Source organism: Periplaneta americana, chromosome 3, assembly GCF_040183065.1.
Source record: "Periplaneta americana isolate PAMFEO1 chromosome 3, P.americana_PAMFEO1_priV1, whole genome shotgun sequence".
NCBI classification, from domain to species: Eukaryota; Metazoa; Arthropoda; class Insecta; order Blattodea; family Blattidae; genus Periplaneta; species Periplaneta americana.
This window is the reverse complement of record NC_091119.1, coordinates 175192032-175200830: the sequence shown is the minus strand read 5'-3', so window position 1 is coordinate 175200830 and position 8799 is coordinate 175192032. Positions and strand designations below refer to the sequence as shown.

The 8799-nt window shown below is 36.1% G+C and overlaps 1 non-coding gene across 1 annotated transcript; it reads right to left on the bottom strand.

Annotated features, from left to right (window-relative positions):
* Nucleotides 1–6804: 6804 nt before the first annotated feature.
* Nucleotides 6805–6881, bottom strand: TRNAT-CGU (transfer RNA threonine (anticodon CGU)). The gene has a single exon. It is a non-coding gene; the product is annotated as a tRNA-Thr (tRNA).
* Between the last annotated feature and the right edge of the window lie 1918 nt (nucleotides 6882–8799).

Genomic DNA, 8799 nt, shown 5'->3' with positions numbered 1-8799 from the left:
TGAGTTCTGTGAGTTCACATAAAGAGTCGTTGATTTAATGTGTACTGCATTTTCACGTTGACACAAAATGTCGAAAACAGCTGCCAACAATAGGAATAAAACATAAACATCTGCGCATCTAGTGCTGCCAACAATAAGAATAAAACATAAACATCTGCGCATATAGTGACAAGGAATCGAAACTCCAGAACATTCTGCTTAATTTGGTGCTAAAATTGGGTCAGTGCTGCCAACAATAGGAATAAAACATAAACATCTGCGCATCTAGTGACAAGGAATCGAAACTCCAGAACATTCTGCTTAATTTGGTGCTAAAATTGGGTCATTGAATGAATTTCCAACGGAATAATTAAAGAAAGAAATGTGTCAGTTCTATATAAATCACTCTGTATAATATATACAGAAAAAACTTTAGCTCGCCCCTGAAAGAGGAGAACTCGTGCTCAGGGGCGGATTCCTGAATTGAAATTAATAAGTATACAATACAATTTGTATTATGTCTACTATGCAATTATAGTATATAAATTTAAATTTACAATTTTTCAATTTTTATAAAATCCATACATAAGTTTTTAAATTTAATACTAGAACTGTTAGAATTGACAAGATTAGGATATTTAAATATAAATTTGTTATATATTCTTGGGCCTAAATTACTACTATGATTAAATACTGTAACAGTGTTGCATTTTGGTTCAAACAATCTTAGAGAATTCATACCTTTTGTTTCATAACTATGAGAATACAATTCGAAATTATTTCGATTTTTATGTATGAATTTTATTAATACAATATAATAAATTTGTCTTACGTTAAGTACATTAAAGTCTAAAAACAAATTTTGAGATGGAAAATCAATAGGTTTATGAAGACATATTTTAATTATTTTCTTCTGTAATAAATAAAGTGGATTAAAATTAGATTTAAATGAGCTACCCCATCCTATAATTCCATACATAATAACCGCTTGAAATAAAGTTAAATATATTGTGCGTAATAAACTTATTGACAAGTAATTCCTCAATAAAACAAAATAATATACTATTTTACGTAATTTATTACAAAGGTAATTAATGTGTTGGTTCCATTTTAAATGATTATCGAAAATTATGCCTAAATACTTAACTTCAGATGACTCTTTAATAATCGGACATTTACACTGTATAAGACAACAATCAGAATTATGTAATTTAATACTTAATATAGATGTAGGAGATTTGTTACATTTTTCAGATAATGAGAAAGGAATAATTATGGTTTTATTTTCGTTGATAGAAAGGTAATTTATGTCAAACCATTTTGTTTATTAATTTAAGTACATTATTTGAATTATTATATGCATCATACCAAGTTTTTCCACCAAAAAGTAAAACTGTGTCATCTGCATAAGAATAGTGAACACCATTGTATTGTTGTAAATCGATTTTAATAAGTCATTCATATAATATATTAAAAATAGAATAGGGCCTAGAACTGTGCCTTATTGAAGGGTTCAGGGCCATAGTGGGCCAAGCGCCATTTATTAAAAACGGAGAAAGCAAGGATTAAAGTTAAGTGAATGCCATAGTTTAATGCAGATTGGCCATTTAGTTTTAATGTGTATACTTTATATTACTTGTTATATGTTTCCATTGAATTATGATAATAACTTCATTATAACCCTTGTGACATAAGATTTTTATTATCAACGGAGTCTGTAATTAAATTATGGAAATAGAAAATGAAAATTAGTTTTTAAAATCGATGTATATTTTATTAAATTTAAGGTAAGTCAATTATAAATTTCGCAATGGAAGTCAATATTTTAATTATTACAAAACACGATCAAATAAAATATTTTTGTCCCATCTCACGTTGTTTGCTGTTCTTGAACTATGATCACATGTCACATGGTACACGGTATGTTGGTTGCTTTGCATACACTATCGAGAGCAGGCTGGTTCTACACACAGGAAGTGTGGAAATACCGCGCACCTCTTGCCACAGCTAGTATAATTCCAATTCCATCCAAAAATTACCAGCAGACGGTGATTCAATTCTTAACAGCAGAATGTTCTAGACCAGGCCTGCACAAGGTTTGCGCTCTCCGAGCCGGCTCACAGCTCATGAGCGGAATGCAGATATTAGCTGCGCTCTGCATAAGGGTGGACTGGAAGAAGGGTTGATCTCGTACAAAATATGCATAAAAGGAAGTACTTACTATTACGAGTGTTTATGAAATGAATTGCCGTTCAATGTTTGCAAAACTGTCTTGGACTATTATTAATTAATAAAGAAATATTTATTTTACGGAAATAAATTCTATAGCTACTTAAATATGCAATATCATTTTGTTACATTTTTATTTATCAGTACATGAAAACGAGGTTTTATGCTGTTGGCAGCTGAAATGAACAGTAGTCTACTGATCGTAGTGAAACATCAGTTACAGATGTCCGATGTCTGCCTTTATTAAAGTTGATTATAGAAAACAGTTGCTCACAAATATAAATGTTGAGCCAAAATATAGAAATCATTTTCACAGCCAACCTGTGTAGTCGTGGATATTATTTATAATGTTTAGTCTTGTAAAACTCAACCAGACTAGTAGTATTATTCAAACGATCTTTAGCCCTTAGGTCACATTGAAGATCAATAAGTTCGAGCTATAAATCGTTAAATGTTATTTTCCGTCTTTTAGATTCCTCCATACTGTACTGTAGCAGTAGGTAAGCAACGTGAAACGGTTACTGAGAATAGGCCTACACACTGCACTCCACTAGATAACTGAGTGGTCGTTTCCCTCTCCTCTACCTATACCAAGTCTATGTCATTCCGCTGTATCTTCCTCTCCGTTTCGGCGAGCGGTAAACACGACTCTCCCGCTCCGAAGGAGCGCGCGAGCTCGTTGAGCGCTGTTTGTGCAGGTATGTTCTAGACCATACAATTTATGGTCCCGATTTGTCACCATATGATTTGGTTTGCTGAGACCAATTAAAAAAAAAACTCTAAAGGGGCACAGATTGCGCACGTGGTGAAGTGAAGACAGCAGTGCTGATAGGATCAGCCGAGGTCTTTTTTCAATGATGGTATCGGACATCTTCCCACACCAGGGGTGATGAATTGAGGCTTCCGGCAGAGCAGCTAGCGTTGTGGTTGCTGTCAAGACGTACTCACTTTGACCGAAGATACCCGAACGGTTCTCACCAGCGCGAGGTAGGGAAAGCCTGCGAAGACGCAGTATTGAAAGACTGTCAGCTTTGTATCAACAAGCGCTCTGTTTGTTCAGGAATGAATTTATATGAGAGAAATGCAATGAATGTTTTCCGTTGAAGAGAAAAATAAACGTACTTTTTTGCGTCAAATAGATTTATTTACATCTCACATTTTGGAAAAACAAACTACTTTCGTAGAAATCTGACAACGCGTCATTTTCTTAGCCGTCATTAACCGAAGATAATTAGACAAGTGTTTATCCGATATTCTGCTATGAATATGTGACTTTGTTAATATATGTCAATCGCTGATGTCTTTTGCTTATCTTCCAACGCAGAATCGCACTGTAGTTCGATAAATTCGGAAGAAAAATCTCCTAAATAATCCTGAGACAATGGATCTGCTGTATAAGGGGAAGTGAATAGTGAAAACTTCTTTGTCATTCGATCAAAGTCAGAGAAACTTTGTTTAAATTCCTCAGACAGGCTGTACAAATGAATAATAAAATTTTACTTTCTGACTGGATCCAAAGACAAACAAAACAATCGAAGTGTTGGAAAATTCTCTAAATTATTTGTACTTAGCTGCATACGGTACAAGGACAGTTTAAGACTAAACTTTTGACTCTTTCACGTAAATTTAGTACCAGCAAAACGTTTTCCTGAACACTTACGTTAAGATCATTTAATTTGTTAGACATGTCGGACAGGAATCCAAGAATCCATTTACATGGCCCGCGCTCTGTTCGCTACAAGAACCGAAGACACCTCACCTTTCTATATGTAGCTCCAGGGAAAGCCTCGAATCTGATTGTCGGAGCTTCGAGTACCGAAAAAGCCTCAGTCCGGCACTCCTGCCCCACACACTAGAACGTTTGTGTCAATGTCTATGGACGCCGTTCTTCTAAGGCAGCGGTGGCGAAAATGTCATCGTGCGCCGAGGCACTGTGTAACCTGCAACGTGCATAGCACCTATGGAGGGAGGCGGACACCCGAAGGGGAAGTGAAGCAGTGTCTGACTTATTAACGGATTTTCATTTTCCTTACGTCAAGCACTTAAATATATTTTTATACAGTACAAGGCTACAAACTAATGTTTAGTACGTGTAACGAAGAAAGAAATTAACACTAAATGAACAATATCACAACCTAAAATTAACTGTTTTCAGAATGTCTCTGCGACAAAGTTTCAAAATCAGGAATTATGTCACTTACTGCCAGTCGTAGTTGATCACGAAGGTATTTGTCTGTCAGTCGTGATCTAAATTTGGTTTTTACTATTTTAATTGTTGAAAATAATTGTTCACAAACATAAGTTGTAGCGAACATGGCTTCAACAGAGCAAGCGAAAGAACGAAGCTTCGGATATTTATTTTTTGGCAAAGATTTGAAAGTTCAACATTTGTCAAGTCCTTACATCTAGCTTTCATTTGACATCACATATTAAATCAGTGAGTTCAAACTGAAGAGCTAACCGCATTATTCGTACATCTGCTGAAAAAGGGTCGACGTACAGAGGTGATGATGATGATGATGATAACAACAACAATAACACTTAACCTTTTAATGTTTCATCAGTAACATGTAGTATAATGCCGTTTTATGTTATACAACCGTTTTCCTCGTAATACTTGTGAACAAATCATACATTTAATATTTTCATCACATTGACAGCAAAAAAATGCGAAGGAACTTTCGTACATGGTTTCGAGAGAGACATATGCCATTCGCAGGTCAGAGACAAATACAAATGGAAGGGAATTTGACTCCAGTGAGTGAGAGGGTGGGGGTTGGCGGAGGTTAGAAGCAAGCGAAATGTACTGTGAGCCACGATGTCTCGCGAGTCACGTTCTCGCCACAGCTGTCTAAGGCAACCTACTGCTTGCATGTATAATTAAACATTGACCTTTCTATCATACATTTTATGTGTAGCCTACCTTAATTTATAAATTTATAAATCAGCTCGAGCGGAATTCATTTGAACATGTCTGATTATGATTGTGATGAAGATAAGGTAAATGAGGATAATGAAGACGAAAAAGTGACAGGGGATTTGAGGAAATCCCTGATTGCGTGTAAGGTTTAGATAAGCATACAGGTATTAAGGTAGACCTACAGTAATGCAATTGGGATAAATAAATACAATTTGCTGTATGATTTAAGTGTGTCTAATGAACGGAATGAAATAAGCTATGAATAACAGTTAATTCTATAATAATACAGAGTTTCCGAGAATGAATGGTTCTACGAGTTCACTGTGAAACATGTATTATGTGTGATGGATTGAAGGTACTTGTAATTAGTTCAGTAACTCAAGCAGTTTGCAAATAACGTCAGTAAATTTCAATATCATTACCATTACCAGTACGACAGACATCTAAGCTAAATTCAATTTCCACCCACTCTGACAAGCATATCTGGCGTAATGATTGTTTTATGTAAACAAAATTCTCAATTCTTTCACTGTAGACCTCATTTTTGACATAGCCCCAAAGGTAGAAGTCCAATGAAGTAAGATCCAAAATTATAGCGGACCAGGGGACAGGTCCATTTCTGCCAATCCATCGGTCTGGAAATCGATGATTTAACTCTTCTCGGACATGGTTTGCGAAATGGAACGATACTCTATCTTGCTGAAAGATGATTTGCAAATCCATTTTCATTTGCTTGATTTGAGAAAATAGAAAATTCTGTAGCATGTCCATGTATGCAATGGAGTTGATGTTTGTTTAAAAAAAATAAATAAATAAGGATAAAAAATCTTGTTGTGCATTAGGCCGCACCAAACGTTGACCTTAGGAGAATCTCGAATGTGTTCGTGCATCACATGTGGACTTCACGAGTTCCAAATTACACATTTGTGCCGATTAACACGACCATTTACATGTAACGTGGCCTCATCGGAGAAGAGATATTTTCTACAAATTCTTTGTAGCATGATAGCAGCGAATTCAGCCCTAAGCAATATCCTGTGGTTTTATTGGATGCAAGAGTTGAATTTTATAGGGATGTAATTTCAATTTCTTCTGCATGATGTCGTGCACTTGGCGTAGGAATACCTAACTGTAGATTACGGCGTGAAACGGATTTCTGAGAACTCTGAACACAGGACTGTCGGAAATCTGGTAAAATACGCAAAAATGACGTGAAAGCAAACTGTTTGAGTTACTGAAATAATTACAAGCACCTTCAATCCATTACACATAATACGTGCTTCGTAGTGAACTTGTAAAACCTCATCATTAACACCATTTAATTCGAGAAAAATTCGTTCCGGCACCGGGAATCGAACCCGGGACCTCTCAGCTCTACGCGCTGAGTGCTCTTTCCAACTGAGCTATGCCGGGACACGATCCACGGCGCCGGCCGAACTCCTCTCGTAATGTTTTACGGCCTTACTACCTGCACTTTAAACAATGTAAATCATACATGCAGGAGCGCATATTTAAATGACTTTGTGGCCATATTCAACATCAGTTTGTGAAAACTGCTAACAGTTAATACATCACATATTCATTATATATGAGGTCTCGCCTACCTCACTGAATATTACACGACTACTATGAAGTACCCAATGTGTATTATCACCATTTAATTCGAGAAAAATTCGTTCCGGCACCGGGAATCGAACCCGGGACCTCTCAATTCTACGCGCTGAGTGCTCTTTCCAACTGAGCTATGCCGGGACACGATTAAATGGTGATAATACACATTGGCTACTTCATAGTAGTCGTGTAATATTCAGTGAGGTAGGCGAGACCTCATATATAATGAATATATGATGCTCATCATTAACCATTAATTCTCGGAAACCCTGCATATTAGAACAGAATGTATTATTAAGAGGACAATTAAAATTAATTGGTCTAGCCCTCTACTGTAGACTATATAAGCACAGTAAAATATATTATTTATTCATCTGTATGTGATTAATGCAAGTTTGTATTGACTTTGACTACGCTTACATTGTGCACGTGTCTATTTCGCGTCCATGTAAAAAAAACTGAATAACATTTTTATATATTTATTTAATGCAGGGCTGTAGAGTTTATCTTTAGCTGTGATAATGGCAACATGCAATAGTGTGAAACAAGTAAACAAATATAGTCTACAAATAAACAAACAGTGAGAAGAGTACATAAATAGTTCATCTCAGCAAGAATGATGGAATATATATAACATGAAAGGAAGAGTAACAAATTTTATATTTGGATGGCCATCATCGTCTCTCTTGCTTCCCAATACTTCTCTACCAGTGTTGTGGAGGACAGATTGGGACAATCCATTAGATGGTCTGAGTCCATTACGATGTTCTGGCTGCAGAATGGACAGTTAGGATTCTGCAGTAAACCAATGCGGCATAGATGTTTACCCAAGCAATCATGTCCAGTTGCTAATAGGAATTTGCCAACTGCTTCTCTCCTTGGCCAATCTGGTACCGAAGTGACATTGTCTTTCCACTCAGAGGTGCTTATGTTATCTTGCAGAGATTTTTTTGTAAGTTTCCTTTACCTTCTGTCGTATGATGGTTGATGCTCGACTGTAGGGTACTTCACAAACATAGGGCAGGCTTTTAGTGCCTTTTTTGCAAGAGAATTAGCTATTTCATTCCCTGGGATACCACAATGACATGGTATCCACTGCAAGATCACTTTTTTGTTTTGCTCAGTAAGATTCCTAATTATTATTATCCTGCATTCGTGTGTAACATTATTTTTTTATGCTCGACCATGCCGAAATGTAGTAATTATACACCTGGTAGCAGAACTTTAATGCATGTCATTAAAGTACACCTACTCATTAAAGGTCAGGTCTTTCAGCCAATGACGACTCAGGTTACAACTGTTCAGCCAATGACAGGTCAGCTTTTTACCGTTATAAAACCGCAAGTATCGATTATTCTCGGATATGCAATCGAAAGAGAATTAGCGAAAAGCCACGGAGGCTGGAAATCCAATACTGTCGCAGAAGGTTATGTTCTGTTACTATAATAATTAGCGTTGATTGTAAATAATATTCAAATAAATTCAATTTGTCATCTCGTTTTTCAATGTCTAATTTAATTTCAATGTTATCTGTGTAGGTTGTTATGGCCTAGCAAGGTCAATGTGGATATCTGTTCCTCGGAAAAAATCAATACTTTCGCGTCTGCGCACATCTCACAACATACGGAACATTGCTCCAGGTAAGATACAATAAAATTAATAATATCAAGTTAGAAATATGGTCGAGCATAAAAACTCGTATGAAACTCGCCTATAATGGTAATTAAGAAGCTCGTATGAAAATTATGAAACTCGCTTGCGCTCGTTTCATAAATATCCATACTCGCTTCTTAATTACCTTCATTATAGGCTCGTTGCATAATGTACTATTAATATATTGCAAATCCTTCTCTCCAACCCCATGGATTATAATAATCTCTTCCAAGTAAGTTATGTACGTATTTATATGTGAATTTCCATTGTGTATAGGACTTGACTCGTTCACATTGTTGAGTTTATCGCCAGGCTTCGGCACGAATTGGAGTCACGTGATTATCATGGTCCAGTCATGGCCATATTGACAATCGTCTAATATAAATACTTGTTCTAAGTTCTAAAAA